The sequence below is a fragment of the Castor canadensis genome, chromosome 4 (assembly GCF_047511655.1).
Source record: "Castor canadensis chromosome 4, mCasCan1.hap1v2, whole genome shotgun sequence".
In the NCBI taxonomy this organism is placed as follows: domain Eukaryota; kingdom Metazoa; phylum Chordata; class Mammalia; order Rodentia; family Castoridae; genus Castor; species Castor canadensis.
The window spans coordinates 77,898,980-77,916,496 of record NC_133389.1 but is presented as its reverse complement, the minus strand read 5'-3'; positions in this window follow the sequence as shown (position 1 = coordinate 77,916,496).

The window sequence follows — 17,517 nt, the reverse complement described above, 5'->3', positions numbered from 1 at the left end:
AAAGTCCACTAAAAGCTGGATGTAAGCAGAAGCCACACAGAATAAAGCACTGGAAAAGCTAAAAGAGGCAGAGTGGCTATAAGATCTGCCTCTAGTATCCTGAAAATGGGACCCGCATTGAAATCAAGCACCTACAACTCATGTCTAAGCAACTGAAACTAGAGTTGCAATTAGCCAAATTGAAATTGAACAAAAGCTACACTGGGTGGGTAAATGGAAAGGAAAGAATTGCAGGGTCATGAAAAGAATGTCTAGACTACTTAGTAGTAAACAGTGTTACCAGAAAGTTTGAACCATAGAAAATAGAAAATGTTCACTGAAGGTGTGGGGTTTCTTTGAAGTATATTGGCTGACTCTATTAACTACAGTGGCAGTGACCACACTGCTGAGCTCAGACACAGATAAGAAATGTGACAGAGGCCCTAAGTTTCCCCACCAACCTTAAAGAAGAGCTATGCTGGTAAGATGCTCTGTGAGTCAATAGGGAAATATATTTACGATCAATTAACCTTCACAGGTTCACAGCCCATCAACGACTTTGAAAACATTTTCAAGTAGCTATTAATAGAAAATGTAACAAGTATACACAGAGACCATCTAAAAATAATTTGTCAAAGTAACAATGTAAAGGTATTATATGACAGAAAATGTAAAAACAAGAATTAAGCAAAGGATGAACATTCATCAAAAAAAAATTTTTTTTTAATATGAGAAGCTCAATGATGCCATGATCTTCCATTTAGAACCACAAGGATGAGTGAAGGAAAAAAGGGAAGAGATAGTGAGACACAAGAAGGAAAAATGTAAAGAAAAAACAATGTATTACAGAAAACGAAACAAAAATGAAGATTCATAGAGATCAAACACTTGCAAACATAGGAAGACATTGAAAGAAAGCATAAGGAAAATTAAAAAAATTGAAATGAAAATAAGTTTAAAATAACTAAAGATTATATATAATCTCTATGTATGCTTTTTTCTAAAATATTAGTGAAAATGTAGATATATTCTCCTATTACTTGTATATATGTATATATGTATTTTACATATGCACATCTAAAAATAAGCCAGAAAATAAGAAATCCAATACAGGCATAATTTGGGATTTGAAGAAAATATAAGCACCATATCACTACTATTCAACATATTATGAACTCACATTAAACCCTAAAACAAATAAGTGAAAAGTAGGATAGGAAAGGAAAAAATTGTCATAATTCACAGACATGTGATTTATAGTATAGAATAATTCCAAAACTATGTAGTACATTCTTATAATCGGCATTTACAGGCTTGTTCGATGTTAATCAAAGTATTTAATCTTATTAGTATATATCAGAGTTTATAAATTAGGTAAGAAAATGTGAACAGTATTCAGTTTCTTTAAAAATTGGAGGATTAGAAAATTAAAATACACACAAATTTTAGTACATTCAGACTGGCAAAAAAACATATATTTTAAAATGTTCATAGCAGCTGTATTTCCAGAACTTGAAAGAACTCATGAACATACCCATAAAGAACAGAATGGATTAGTTTTCCTGATGCATGCAGTGTGAGAAGAGAGAAAAAACATGAATGAACCAAAGCTATTGTCACAGAATTGATGGCTTTTACCAATATAGTAAAGCGAGACAAAATGTCATGTATAATATTGATAGAGTGTGAAAAAAAGCACACAGAACTGAATTTTATTTTGATGACATTGACGAGTAAGAGAGAAAACTATAAAGAAATAGGTAAATAAATAATGTTAAAAATATTTCTTTAGAGCCACAATTTTATTACATTATAAAATAAAAGATACATCTGCTCAGGTAAAATTTTACCTGTCTGTGAAACTAATTTCCTGACATTTCCCTGCCCTGTACTTATATTTAATGAAAAACTCATCCTTTTGTCTGTTTCTAGGTTAATAATGGGTAAACATAATTTTTGAAGCAACAAAGATAATTGATGAACCAATTAAAATAATAATATTAGGATTCCTACATGATATAATATATCAAAATACTTTGGAATTTTGTCTTGTATAATATTTACATTTTAATTTAATGGGAGATAAATTGTCTTTATTATTTTCCAAATTCTTGAGTAGTAAAATTATTTAGGTCTTAGGTGTACAATATCATTATTTAACACCCACACACATATGTATATATTGTGAAATGTTCACAACAGTCAGTTTAGTTAGCACCTCACATACTTATCACTATTATTTATTTTCTTGGTTTGGGGAAGAGAATATTTCAAGATATAAACTTGTAGCAAATTTAAAGTGTACATTATAGTATTGTTAAGTATAGACGCTATGTTCTATTAGATCTTCAGAACATATTCATCTTGCAAATGAAACATTGTGCCTTTTCACCCACATGTCCACATTTCCCGTACCTTTCAGTCCATGTTTCTACTCACTTTTCCATGGATTTTTTTTAAATTTCCACATATAAGATCATATTTTCTTTCTCTAATATATATATATATCAGATATATATTGCATATATATATAAAATGCAATTTAATGTACTCAAGTTTCCTACATGTTATCACAAATGGCTGAAATAGTCCATTGTATTGCATTTTTTAATGGTTGAATAATATACATATAGAACAAATTATCAATTCATCCATCAATTGACATGTAAAGTATTTTCATATTTTGAAACTAAAGAATATCTGGGACAAATGAAAAGGGAAATACAGCACAACAAAACTTATGGGATTCAGCAAAAGCTGTTTCAAGAGAAAAATCTTACAGCAATTAAAAAAATACTAATCCTAACTTAGGAACCTAAAATGAATGAGACACTTAAATGAACTACAACAAAAAAGAAAAATCTAATCCCAAAGTTAGTAAAAAGAAGGAAATAATAAAAATCATAACAGAAATAAATGCAATAGAAAATAGAGAATGTTAACAAGACTAAGTTCACTTTTTGAAAACAAACAAAATTGGCATTTCGTTGGCTGTTCTAAGAAAAAAGAGAGATGACATATTAATAAAATTATAAATGACAAGTAAGATTATAGTTAATTCAACAGAAACATGAAGAGTCATAAGTCTGTGATAAGCAATTTATCCCAACACATTTGATAACTCAAAAAAATTGTGAGCTTTCTTTGTTCTATTTCATATAAGTGGAAGCCCATCAACCATATTCCCTCACCTTAATCTCCTTCATTCACCTTCCCCCCTTTCAACAAGTACTCTCTTACATACACTATACTTATCTTGCAGTACTGTCTTTCATTATTAATATTTAAGTTGATGTTCAAAGGGGTTTCGCAATATATCCCTTTTGTGAATACACTTTACTTTGGTCCATTCAACTCCTTCCATTACTCTCCCTTACCTCTTTACTTCCCAACCCCCATTTTCAACATCTTTCAATACTTTTCCTTATATCCTCTACCTTTCCAGATGTTATGTTTTACAATATTCTGATGCTCTGTCATTCTTTTTTCCTTTCCCTCTTTCCCTGAGTTCCATAGAGTAGTCCCACTGTTACAAACACGTTCTACATATGAGGTTGTGTATGATCAACACGAATGTACAATATAAGCCAATTTGAAATTCTCACAATGAATTCCCCTGTACAATGAATATATCCTAATAAAAAACATTTTTAAAAAAGGAATGGATAAATTTCTAAAAACAAAAAACCTCCCAAGGCAGAAATTATGAAGAAAAAGAAAATCTAAACAGACCAATAATGAATAAGGAATAATGAGAAAGTAATGGAACAAAGGAAAGAAGGAAGGAAGAAAGGAAAGAAGGAAGGAAAGGATGGAGGGAGGGAGGAAAGAAAATGAAAAGGAAAGAACAGAGAAGAGAAGAAAGAAAAGAAGAGAAGAGAAAAGTGAACCTACAGTGAAAAGCCCAGGGCCATGTATTTTTCTGGTGACTTCTACTACATATTTCCAATGATAATACCAATTTTTTCCCCAAATTGAAGGGAAAAGAATAGTTTCCAACTAACTATGAGGCTACCATTATTTTGTTATCACAGCCAGAGATATCAGTATCTCTGATAAAAATTGATGCAAAAAATCATCTATAAAGTGCTAACAAATCAAATTCAAGAACACATTAAAAACACAACACAACATGACCAATTATGATGCATCTCTGGGATACAAGGATCGAAAATCATTCATAAATCAATGAACAGAATGAAAGACAGGATCTATATGATCACCTCAATTATTGTGGGAAAAACTATCTGACAACATTCAACACTCTTTCATGATACTCAACAAATAAGTTCTAGAAGAAATGTACCTCAATACAATAAAGGTCATATATGAAAAGCCAATAGGTTATATCAGACACTAAGTGAAAAACTAAGATTTACCTCTAAGATCAGAGATAATGGCAGGATGCATGTTTGCCAACTTCTATGTGAGATAGGACTTCTATGAGAGAAGGCCTATCTAGAACAATTGGGAAAGAAAAAGAAATGAAAGGCGTACAAATTGGACAGGAACAGTAAAGTTGTATGTGTATGCAAATATAAATTCTATTTACATGGACAAAAACTGCTAATCAAAGCTAATAAACAAATTCAGTAAAGTTTTAGGAATCAAAATCTGCATACAAAATCTGTTACATTTTTCCAAACTAAGAATGAACTATCCAAAAATGAAATTAAGAAAGCAGATCCTTTCAAGTAGGACAAAAGGCAGTAATTCTTGCAAATGCGAATCATCAAAGGAATGATAGACATATACTCATGCTATTTAGAGGTGTAGTGGTGGCTGAATTAAACACATGCACACATGTGTACACACATATACACACATACACACACAAACAGTAATTTCCCTGTGTGGGCTGAATGAGAAACATTTTTGTTCAATGCTATTATTATTCGCTGATTTGATTAATCTATGATCAATTTTAATTATTTTTTTTATCAAAATGTTAAAGAAAAACAAGAAAGCACCCAGAAAACATACATACAACAAGAGCATGATAACTTTGAAGGCCTTAGAGAAGAAGAATATTGATTGACAGGAAAGATAAAAAACCCACTTTATCTGTCTATCATTGCCCCAAACTGATTTGCCTCAGGAGTACTAAAGCCTCATGAATTGCATACCCGGAAGTTTTTCAGTAACTTGAGGATTACAGACACATCTACCTAAAAATGTGCTCTAGCCGCACATTAGGTTCATGGCAGACATTCAGCTATATTTATTGATTTATAGGGAACTCTGATTTCCCCACGCTACCCAGTGGCTTCTATTTGTTACCTACTACTGCATAACAAATTTTCTTCAATATTTTGACTTTTAGACTAGCAGTTTTTCTCTTTCCTCCTAGACCCCAGGATTAAAATTGCCCAGCAATGTTATTTCTCTTTTGTTCCACACATGCCCAGATGTTTTCTCACTGAAAGTCGAGAGCAGCTGATGGAAGGGAAGATCTCTGCACATTGCTGATGTACTGCTCTCAGGTAAATAGAACACATTTCTCCTTCTGCTTATTTCTGTTCAAAATCTGTGCTGTTTCTGGCAATGTTTGCAGTGATTCTAATGAAAATATTCATGGGAATCACCTTTTACAGATTGCTGCTGTATGTCCTCCTTTTGTCCACCAATATTCTCCTCTAGAAATGAACATTTTATTTGCATAGTCATCTGAGCAAGTATTTTCTGTCTGTCATAATCTGTGTGTGTACAAATTGGTCAATATAGATATATGTGGATATGTGTATGCATATCAATTTATATAATGCCAAATAATATCAGACATTGAATTTCCTGTAAAGTTATATTATTTGGAGTCCTGTACAACTCCTCCAGGAGGATACATGTTTCTGGTGACAAATAAAGGAAAGGAAGTTCTCAAAGCAGAAAAAAACACACTGCCAATCATGTAGAGTAAATCTTTGCTGTGATAATACCTTGCTATCCATAGCTTTTTTTTTTTTTACAAAAGCTATGTATTTAAATTGATGGACTAGACAATGATTAATGATAGATACCTGGTCATTCAAAGCCTTTGGAGATTCATTTTCACATCAGGAACAGATACCTTTGGTGGAAATAGAGTTTTATATTTGGAGACCTGAAAACCTTAATGAAGTCCTGAAAATTACTTTGACTTTCCTTACTGTCACCAAGGATTTTTCCTTCACATTTCAATCTTTCATTCACAAATACTTATGAAGAACTTGGTAATTGACAGGCACTCAGGCATCACTATATTGTATAATTCAGGCACCCTGCCTTCTTCATTTACTTTCTGGCAAATAGGGAATACAGCTTTGTAAGGCATTAGTTGTAATAGCAAAAGATCTAGAAAAAAAGAAAGAAAGAAAATAAGAGGCACAATCCCATTCACATCAAAAGAAATTTACTGAGGTTTTAAGCCTTCTGCATAATTATCAACAATATTAGAGAGGCCAAATAGTATCTCAAAGATGCAGATATTAATCCTAATGTATCAATAATCACTTCAAATGTCAATTGACTAACCATACTAATTAAAAAACAGACATTGTTGGCATAGATTGAAAAGGAAAAATATATATGTAATATGTCTATAAGAAATCCACCTCTTTATACATAACTGATAAAAGTAGAAAGAGACTTGAGAATGTTATGTTAAGGAAATGATAAAGTAAAAAATAAATCAATATTGATTCCACCTTTATGAGGTAATCAAATAGTCAAAGTCACAGTAAGTTAAAGTAGAATGATGGTTTCCAGGGGATGAGTTGTTCTGTGAGTGTAGAGTTTCAGTCAACCTGGGTAGAATTCTAAGAATTTATTGAATACCAATTTGCATGCAGTTGACAATATTGTTCTACATACTTGGAAATTTTTGGGAGAGCAAATTTCAGGTCTTTATGTGGTTTATTTCCACTGGTTAAAAAAAAAAACAATCAGGGGACTGCAAAAGCTATACCATATTAACACTAATTAAAAGAAAGCTGAAGTAATCATAATAATATATAAAGTAATATTCAGAATAAGAAAGGAAGACTATTAGAGATTAAGATAGGAATTGCATAAAAATAAAAATGGTAATTCTTTAAAAAGACAAAATAATCTCACCATTACATATACCTCAAGAAGAATGTCAAAATACATGAGGTAAAAACTGATAAATCTAAAAGAAGAAATAGACAAGTTCACTATTAGAGCTGAGGATATCAATACATGGGTGTCAGTAATTGACAGGTCAAGCAGAGAGAAAATCAGTAATGATACAAATGGCCTGAAAAACACTGTAAATCAACTAGATATAAGTGAGCTCTATAGAACAATTCATCCAAAGCAGAGTACACTTTCTTCTCAAACTCACATGGAACATTCTGGGCCATAAAACTCACGTTGACAAATGTAAAATAAAAGAAAAAATGCAAAGTAGGCCCTCAGGTCAGATGGGAATCAATCAGGTCAGACTGGGAATCAATGGGAGAAAGCTAGCAGAAAAATATCAAACTATTTGGAATTTGAACAACACATTTCTAAACAATCTATTAGTGATGGAAGGGTTTCAGGAGCAATTTAAATAACATTCTCAACTAAATGAAAGCAAAAACAACTATGAAATTTGTGGTATGCATTTAAAGCAGCATTTAAAGAGAAATTTATGATGTCGAATGCACATATAAGAAATAAGAAAGATCTAAAGTCAATTATCTATATATTTACCTTATGAAATGAAGAAAGAACAAATTAAACCTAGGGAACAGAACAAAAGGAATTTTAAAACAGAAGAAATCAATGGAATTGAAAAGAGGAACATAATAGAGAATTAAATATTCTGGAGAATAAATGACAATAAACTTGATAAAACCCAGTCAATCTATCAAAGAGAGGGAGAGAAAGATGACCAGGTTTATCATGTGCTAGGCATAAATAATTTAGTGGCATATGAACTGAGTGGTCACTGTTGTAGAGATACAATCTCTTCATGGGTCCAATGATACAGATTACCACTCATCAAGGATCTTCTAGTTACTGCCACTTAGGAATGATGGTGAACCTGCCAGAAACACGGTTCAACAGTGAAGTCACAATATGTTGCCATTCTTCCGAGAGACCAAATGGCTATTGCAGACGGTGAGCTCATTTAAGAGGGCCTCTATACTCTACATCTATTTTCTAAGGAAAAGACACTTAGATTTAGGGTGGTTTCTCAATAAATACTACTGTCTGTTGCTTAAAAAGTTCTAGATCGACACGCATTAAATCCCAGACAACATAGCTTCTGACTTACTTTATAGTGAAGGATCTGTAGGAATGGGCCCATAATCATGAGTTGCACTGGCTGTATTTTACAATGTGTCATTCAAAAAGAATACTAGAGTGTTGGAGTGATCTATGGAAGACACAGGTGGGAAGATACCTCAGAGAAAATCTTCAGTAATGATGAGATGTTCAAGGATGTAATATATTCATTAAATCAGAGACTTCTATATTCTACTGAGTTTCAATAGCATTGTGGGTGTGTCTAGCAACCAAGTATCTAGATACATCACTTAATCATCCCTACAACTCTAGGTTGCACATTTAGGGCTCTGGTACACCTATTGAAGGTACTCATGCCAAGAAACACACCAGGGCACTGAAGGTCAGCCAACCATGCACTTCAAAGTCCTTGTGCTCAGACCCCACAACTCAAGAAGAGGAGTCACCATTATCATAGAGTAACTGACCTGATAACATGAGGGAGGAATGGCTGCTATTACACAGTGAGGCGGAGGGGTATGTGTGGGACTCAGGCCTCCTGCTTGTGTTCCTTTAGCTATTCCCTAGTCCAACTGTGAGCAGAACAAGTGCTACAAACTAGCCTGAGAAGGAAATGATTACCAGGGACTCAGACTCCCCAGTATTGATGTATGAGTGACATCACCAGGCAAGCTATCAGGCCAGCAGAAACAACATGTGAGAGCAAAGGGAATTTAGGTTGATGTGTAGGAAAGGGAATGGACAAGTATCAGGGCCCAGTGACCATTTTGAGAGTTGGAAATGCCGTTCATACTACTGTCAGTTCTTTTCAAAGTCCTCCTCAGATTAATCTCTTGGCATAGTGAGAAATTTATTCCCTAAATTTGTTCAGGGACATGAATCCACATAGCATAAGTGTAGACAGTGGTAGCCAAAGTCCTCTGTTCAGATTTTGGTGTTATGCTGTAAGGACTTGCTTCAATATTTTGACTGAGATTGCTCTACCTGGGAAGCTCTGAAACAAGATGAGTATAAAGCTAACTTAGCCTGCCCATTTCTGCCTTAAATAGGACTGCTCAACTACATGAAGAGGCGCTCCTACCAATTTCTATGTTTCCTTCCCTCTTTTGTTTCACAAATGTCAAATAAACACAGCATATGAAAAGTTTTCTCTGAACAATTATGCTTCCTCTCACTTTATTTTTCACCAATATATTTTTTGCATTCTTGACCCTACCAGCAGCTTCCCAGGAGACCCAAACTGATATACCCTTTAAACAAAATCAATAACATACACAAAACTATTTATAACAACATCAGTAATGAACAAAAGCTTTCCCTGAGCGCATAAATGGTCTTCACCTTTTTCAAGACCTTCTGGGAAAAATGTTAAAGAATAAGAAAGGAGAATTAAAATTTATTTAACTTGGTAAGTCTTGAACATCATAACTCTGCCAGGAACAACCAGTTAAGCAAAGCATAAAAAGTAGTATCATCTACTAGATATTTCACTGGGCTCAGTTTTCAAAGATATCATTTCTGTTCTTCGTTAAATTAACTTTTCTTGGACAAATCATGACAACTTTTTTGGAGATTATACCTTATCTTCCAAATAGAACTGCCATAAAATAAACCATAAGTTTAAAATCTTTGTGAATAGCAAAAGTTCTACTAAAATTTATAACTTTTGGTATCATAATAACTTTATTTCCACCAATGTCATACCACCAGTGTGACCACATTGTCAGTGTTAATCTATGCAGCTAGCCATGAGTGGGGCACCTTGTGTTTTTAAAAAAATGCTCGGAATGTGAATGAATGGAGCACAATATAGTAATGCAAGCAGAAACTGAAGCCAAGTCATTTGGAAGGATAGCTGTTATTTTCCTCATTGCTTTGTTTATGCCATGAGTGCTAGCCCAATTCATTCTATAGTCCAGGATGATTCTTTTGTTACCTCAAAGCTTCCTTTGAATGGGAAATTTACCTTGAGAAGACCAAAACCTGAACCTATACTACTAAATTGGCATATCTCACAAACTAATTGTGTTCCAAAAAGTAGTGAATCTGAGTAGTTATCACAAGGTAAGCCAGGAGACCCCCGTGATAGACTGGCAGATCAAGCTGTAGGAAAAAAAAACCCACATCTTCTGCAAACCTTAAACTTCAGTGTGAATAACTGACAATCAATCAAGAGTTTCTGTTGCTATACATCCTTGCTAGTATTTGGAATTGTCAGTGTTCTTGACTTTGGCCAGAGCACTAACTGGAATGGTATCTCCTTCTTTTAATATCTATTTTACTTGAGAGATAAGATGAAGACTATCTTTTCTTATGCTTATTTTATATTTGTATATCTTTGGTGAGGTCAGGTTGGGTCTTTGACCCATTCTTTTAAATTGGGTACTTCAGTGTCTTATTTTTCATTTTTAAAGTTTTTCAATACTTTGGAGTAACAGTTCTTTATTAGATATATTTTTTGCACATTGTTCTCTCATTTTGTTTTTCTTATTGTCTTGGCACTATCTTTAGAAAAGCAGAAATTTTTCATTTTAATAAATGTCATCTTATCAGTTCTTTCTTTCATAGATCATGACTTTAGTGTTGCACCTAAAATGTCATTACCAAACCTAACATCATCTAGATTTCATCTAAAGTTGTACAGTTTTGTGTTTTATATTTTGAACTGTCATCTAGAATAACTTAGTTTTTGTGGATAGGTAGTAGTTCCAACACCATTTGTTGAGAAGACAGTCTTTTCTTCTTTGTATTCCCAGCATCCCATTGTCAAAGATCAGTTGATTATATTTACCTGGCTGCTTTCTGGACCCTCTATGCCATCTGTCTGTTCATTCAGCAATGTCATTCCGTCTGAGTGCTGCTGCTTGATGGCAAGTCTTGAAGCTACGTGCCAGCACTCCCACTTTGTTCTCCTTTAATATGGAGTTGGTCACTCTGGGTTTTTAGCTTCTCCATATAAACTTTAGAATAACTTTGTTACTATATGCAAAATGAATTTTCGAGGATTCTGATTGGATTGTGTTAAATTTCTACATCAAGGTAGGAAGAGTTGATATATTGACAATATTGAGGAATCTTCCCCACCATGAAAATAGAATCTGTCTTCATTTTTCCATTCTTCCTTGATTTATTTCAATCATATTTTATAGTTTCCTCATATATGTTTTGTACATGTCTTATTTAAACTCAGTATTTTATTTTTGGTGATGTAAATGAGAATACCATTGCATTTTTTAAAATTCAAATTCCACTGCTTCGTGAAGGTGAATTGATTACTGATTATGGATTTTAACTAGAGGAGACAGTGAGTGCTCCCATATAATTAACTAAGAAAAAACTCATATCTGGCCGTGTAAAGGAGGAAAGAATTTTTATGTGTTATCAACCTCATTGACAGTAACTAATTTGTGTCTTTGGGAAAACCCCACAAGATGTAAGAACATTTTTCCAAGCTATTCCTCAAAGGAGTTATATTCAGAATATATAACTCTAAAATATTAAACACTAAAATAACAAATAACCCAATTATTTGTAACTTCAAAAGAAGTACAAATAGCCAATAAATGCATGAAGAAATGTTCAAAATCCTTAGTCATAAAACAAAGGCAAATCAAAAGGACACTGAAATTTCATTTCACCTCACTCAATAGCTATAATCAAGGAAATAAGCAATAAATGCTAGTCAGGATGCAGGAAAAAAATGAACACTTATACAACATTGGTGGTAATGTAAACTAGTCCAGTCACTATAAAAATTAGCATAGAGATTCCCCAAGAAACTAAAAATAGAACTACCAGATGATATTGCTATATCACCTTTAGGCACATATCTACAGGGATGTAAGTCAGCATACGGTAAAGACACCAACACACCTGTGTTTATAGTTGCACTATTTACAATAGCCAAGGTATGAAATTGGACTTTGTGCACATCAACCAATGTCTGGATAAACATAATGAAGTACATATATGCAATGGAGTAGAATTCATGCATAAAGAATGAAATTGCTTGCTTTCATTTGCAAGAAAATGGATGGAACTAGAGATCATCACATTAAGTGAACCAAGTTCAGAAAAGCAAATACTGTGTGTTTTCACTCATATGTAGAATCTAGACCAATTTTTTTTTAAATATGACAATATTCTCTTAAGATGAGGCACCATATGACCTTTGACTGGCACCTCCTTCACGTGCCCTGTTAAATGAAGATGCCTGTGGGGTTAGACAAATTCTACTGTAGTCAACTTATTCACCATGACACTTCTTTGAGGTTCCTTTGTTCTTATGCTTCCTCTAACGTTCTTTAAAATATGACCTATCAAATATATTTTAATCTATGTGAACTTCATAGCTCTCATTTTAAATAGATAGCATTTGATTTCATCTTTATTGCTACAGTACAATCCCAGTGAGTATGGTCTTGTAAGAGTTATATGGAAAGAAGAAATTTGTCTCAAAAAGTCAAAGATCCAAGAACACAGTTGAAACTGTGTGGTTACCTAAAGAAAGGTCCAGTATTTGTCTGAATAGGTCTGCTTCATGTGAAGTTTCCTGATAGAACTGGCATTTGTGGTATTTGAAGACTAATCCTGTGTTAAACAGAAACCAGATTCATTTCTTGGGGACACAATAGGACCTTTAACAACCTATTAATAGGAACCAAAAGGCCAGGATGGAGTCCAGAGAGAGGTGTCACAGGTGCTTCTGGGGCCTGGGAATGAACACTCCACCTTCCTGTGACCCTTCTGATAATTTGTTTTGGTTGGTTCAGGCTGCGTAGCAAAAGACCACAGACTGAGTGGCTTAGAAACAAGCATTGACTTCTCTGAGTTCTAAAGTCTGGGCAATTTAAGATGAAGTTGCCCTCAGATTCCAATTCCAGTGAAGTTTGCTCCATAGTTCACAAAGGCATGATGTCTTGCTGTGCTTTCACAGACAGGGCAATCATCTTCTTAGTATGGACTTATAAACATTCATGGGTGTTCCAGTTCATGACATCATTACTTCCCAAAGGTCCCACCGCCAGCACTTCCAAATGCCAAGATTCACCCTAGAAACAGATTCAGTAGTTTTATTATAGGAAATCGGCTCACATGACTATGGAGTCTCAAGTTCCATAATTTGCAGTTTGAAAGCTAAAGAACTGGCAATATTGGTGGATAATTCAAGTCCAGGAGCCTGGAAACAAATGTGACAAGGATGACCCTGGAGTCCAAAGGCTCAAAGACCAGGAGCTCCAATATCTAAGGGAAGGAGATGGATGTCCAGTTCAAGAAGAGAAAGACTCTTATTTTATTGTTTTAATTGACTGTTGTTATTGTTGTTATATTTGCCCCTAAATAGGATGATGCATGCACATGTACTGAGAGGATATTCTTTTCTCAGTCTATTGATTAAAAAACTAACGTTTTCCTGACACACTCCCACAGACCCAGAGAAAAACAAAATTTTAACAACCACCTGTGCAACCCATAGCCCAGTCAAATTGATAAATGAAATTAACAATATCAGGGAACCCTGCAAGAATTATGGGTGGGGGGGGGACACAAACCTCACTCCATATCAACATGGCCATCTACAGAAATGCTCTTTCTTCTCTCAGCCAAGCCAGTACCCCAAGGACCATGCCAAAGACTCCTTCAGAGAATCTCAGTATTATATGATCTGTGCAGTAAGAAAAGTCTTCACCTCTTATGTTTCTTTTGTCATGCCACTGAGCACTTAAAGTGTTGAGACATAGTTCATGACCTGGAACAAGCCAACTAATTTTCAGCTCTCTCAGGATAACGGAGAAGACAGTGTCATATACAGATGAGAACAGGCTTTGTGAAAAAGTAAGTAGAGTATGGATGTATTCCTTTCTGTATTTTAGCTATATAATTTCTGGAGTCTCCTGTGCTTATTTTGGGTATGTGGTTTTAGTTTTTCCGTGACAGTGTCCAGCTTGAAGTTGAATCATGCTTGGCACAGGACCATCATACCAGCCCTGAAATGCAAGGTGAGTCTACAGACAGCTCTGGAAGAGGATTTGCTTCTTTATAAAATGTACCTGGAATAACCTTCGCTCTTGTAAAGCTATTATGTCAAAACATGAAATAGAGCTGCAGCAGTTATGTTGAGGACATAAGACAACCAGCTCAGAAACAGAGATCATGTACACTCTGAGTAGACACACAGAAAGAAGGGGGAACCCAGGTTCCTGATGACATGCAGCAGTTGCCCAGCAATTCCTGAGAAAGCCAACATCAGAACTTTAGTTAAGCCCCCCCAAAAGGCTTTAAGTAACAGCTGATTTTCTGATCTCTTTACCAAATGTTTCCAAGTTAACAAACTCAGAGGCCTATCTCAGATTACAGCCCACACTGTTTGAGTCTGGTGTTGAGGTAGATGGCTGCACAAGTGCTCTGGAGCCCAGGGCCCTTAGATTAAAGAAGCAACTTTTCTTCCTACCATTTTTTTAACTGTGTTTTATGGGGGAGTATGTGTATCTGTGACCAGAGTGGCCTCTTCAGTTTCCTTCTTATTCTCCAGTATTCACAGAACGATTGCTCACACCCTTCCTTCTCTGATAACTAATTATTCAAATTCAATGATAAGTCTGTGCTGTGCTTAATTAGGTCACAAATCAAAGCTGATCCCAAACAAAACCATCGTATCCACAAGGTGATTTTTCAAAACTCCTTATATATCTTCATCTAATTATTAGTCTAAATAGTATCAGTTGATTTCTAACACAGATGGTGGTATAAGAGCAACAAATTCCATCTGGACCAACCAGATGGGAAAATGGGATTAAAATTATGCAGATGGAAGGCAAGGGCTTTTGAAAAAATCCTGACTTTTTATTAAAAAAATTTAAATGATAGCATAGCCACTTGTCTGCAGTGATGACTGCCTTCTAACAGAAGAGCGTTCCAGTAGAGAAATCCATTTCTGGAGAGTTAACTGATTCCCGAGTTTAAAGTTGTAACAATTAAAATGTTACTTTAGGGTTATTTTGAGATAAACTTAAAGGTATAGATACCAATATAAATTAGGGATGAAAATATTTGTTTAAATTTAGGGATGCAAATATGTATGTAATGTCAGATGTATAGATAAATTAGAGGTGATGATATTTATGAATATCTAGTTAAGCATATAGTTATGTGCATCAGTTTGTAGGTATAAATATTTATGTGAATTTAGAATTATAGATATCTGTAAATATTCACAACTGTATGTTAAAGTATAAATATTTAGATTGGATGTATAGATAGTTGTATCAATTTAGATTCATCAATAACTACGTAAGTTAGAAGTATATATTTTTATATAAGTATGGAGTACAAATATGCATGCAAGTTTGGAGGAATAGATATAAGCCAATGTATATGGGTAACTATTTTTTAAAAGGTATAAATATCTATTTATATTAGAATGTAGACATCTATTTCCTATTCCAGTGTTATAAATCGTGAATCATATTTTTATTTAATGTTCAAAAAGAGATAATACTTGTTTTTGTTTCTATTCTCCAGCCATCATAGGTACTCTGATAAGCCAACTATTTTACATGTAATGTACAAATGATCTTATCTTAGAAAGTAAGCAACTCCATGTCTTTCAAGCACAGGTCTGATTCTATGAGAGATATGGTCTGTCATTATGGACTTATAATTAGAGAAATCTAGTTTGACATCATTTTTTCCCACATCATATCAAGTATGTCACTGACTTGCTTTACTATACATTAAAAACAACTTTGTTAACTGTGAGGATGAAACATGCAGCAGATAAGAATATCTAGCAGGTTTTTCTACTTAGGCATTTCCCCAAGAAATTCTTAAATTGATTAGGTAAAATGTAGCTTTGGTAGATCCTGTGATGCTGAGTGCTGAGCTTTTTGGTGATACTAGGATTTGAACTCGTGGCCTCACACTCTTGTGAGGCAAGTCACATACACGTTTTGAAGACAGACACTTGAGTGAAGTAATATTTATGAAAAACCTGTGATACCCAGGTAAACCTAGGTTTACTTTCATATTACTTTATGAAAATATTACTTTATGAAAAACCTGTGATACCTAAGTTTACCTGGGTGCAGTTTCTTAACTCTGCATCCCAAAATTATTTTGCTTAGTTTTCTCTAGGACTGACAATTTAGTTAACACACCCTGGAAGAGTCACATTGAATATAAAACATATTTTAAAGACTTCTGTGCCAATTGATAAACAACTGTTGCGCCAAGAGAACAAAGTCCCAAGTGAACGTTGAAAAATTTCTGTAATGCATGAACCCTTATTAGAGGTAGAAATTGTGAGGTTAGTCAGGTATGTGCTTACATATGTGTGTCATTACTTGGTATTTTTGCTGTTGACTGAAGTAGCCACTCTTATCCCCCAACTTCTTTTTGTCCAGCATATTCCACTGGGAGAACTCAGAAAGTTTTCTGCTCTGGAGCAATACATCTGAAGTCCTCTGTCCAGGTAAAAACAAAAACTAGAAAATGTTTGAGTATCACTTCTGCTGCCCCAGGTGCCATAATTTATTCCAAATCACTGACAGCAAGGCCCATGGAAAAACTACACATGGGCAAGCTAGGAGCTAAGCCTATGTCCATATATGTTTTCAGGAACAGTATCCTATGAGTGTATATGTCTGAGCTCAAAATTAGTTAAAACTGATGTGGATGACTTTTGTCAGTCTGCTAGATTGCTACCAAGCAAGTTAGGACAGATAGATGATAATTTGTGACTAAACTCTGCTTTATTTCTTCTGAAATCAGTGACCAGGGTTCTGCCCAGAGGATACAGGCTGCAATGATCCAAGGCTGTTGCTGTGCGAGGGTGGGGCAGGCTGTGGGCAGTTGAAAATGGTACACGGATTTTTACCACTTTCATGTTGTCTTTTTCTTGATGAAGTATTTACTTGGTTTCCGTGAACTCTTGAATATTTTTCGTCAGAGTTCTGACAAAGCTTATTGTGATAGTTTCAGCTTGCTTTTTGATGTTTTTATAGAAAGATGAAGAGATTGGGAGCTGCGTCCTCTACTGTTTTACTGGTATCAGTCCAGACATTGTAGCTGCCATGGATGAAGTACATGATACATCCTGGCTCCATTCTTCATTATTGTTATCGGTATGGCTTGGTATTTGCATCATACTTTCCATTTCTTAGTAACTTTAGACTTGTTGGAGGCTTTATTTCATATATATATTTGTATCTATATTCACAGTCCATGAATGCCATGTTGTAACATTTCAGGGAAATTTTGATGAAACCTGCCAGTGAGAAGAGATGACATTAGTCATTTCAATTGCCA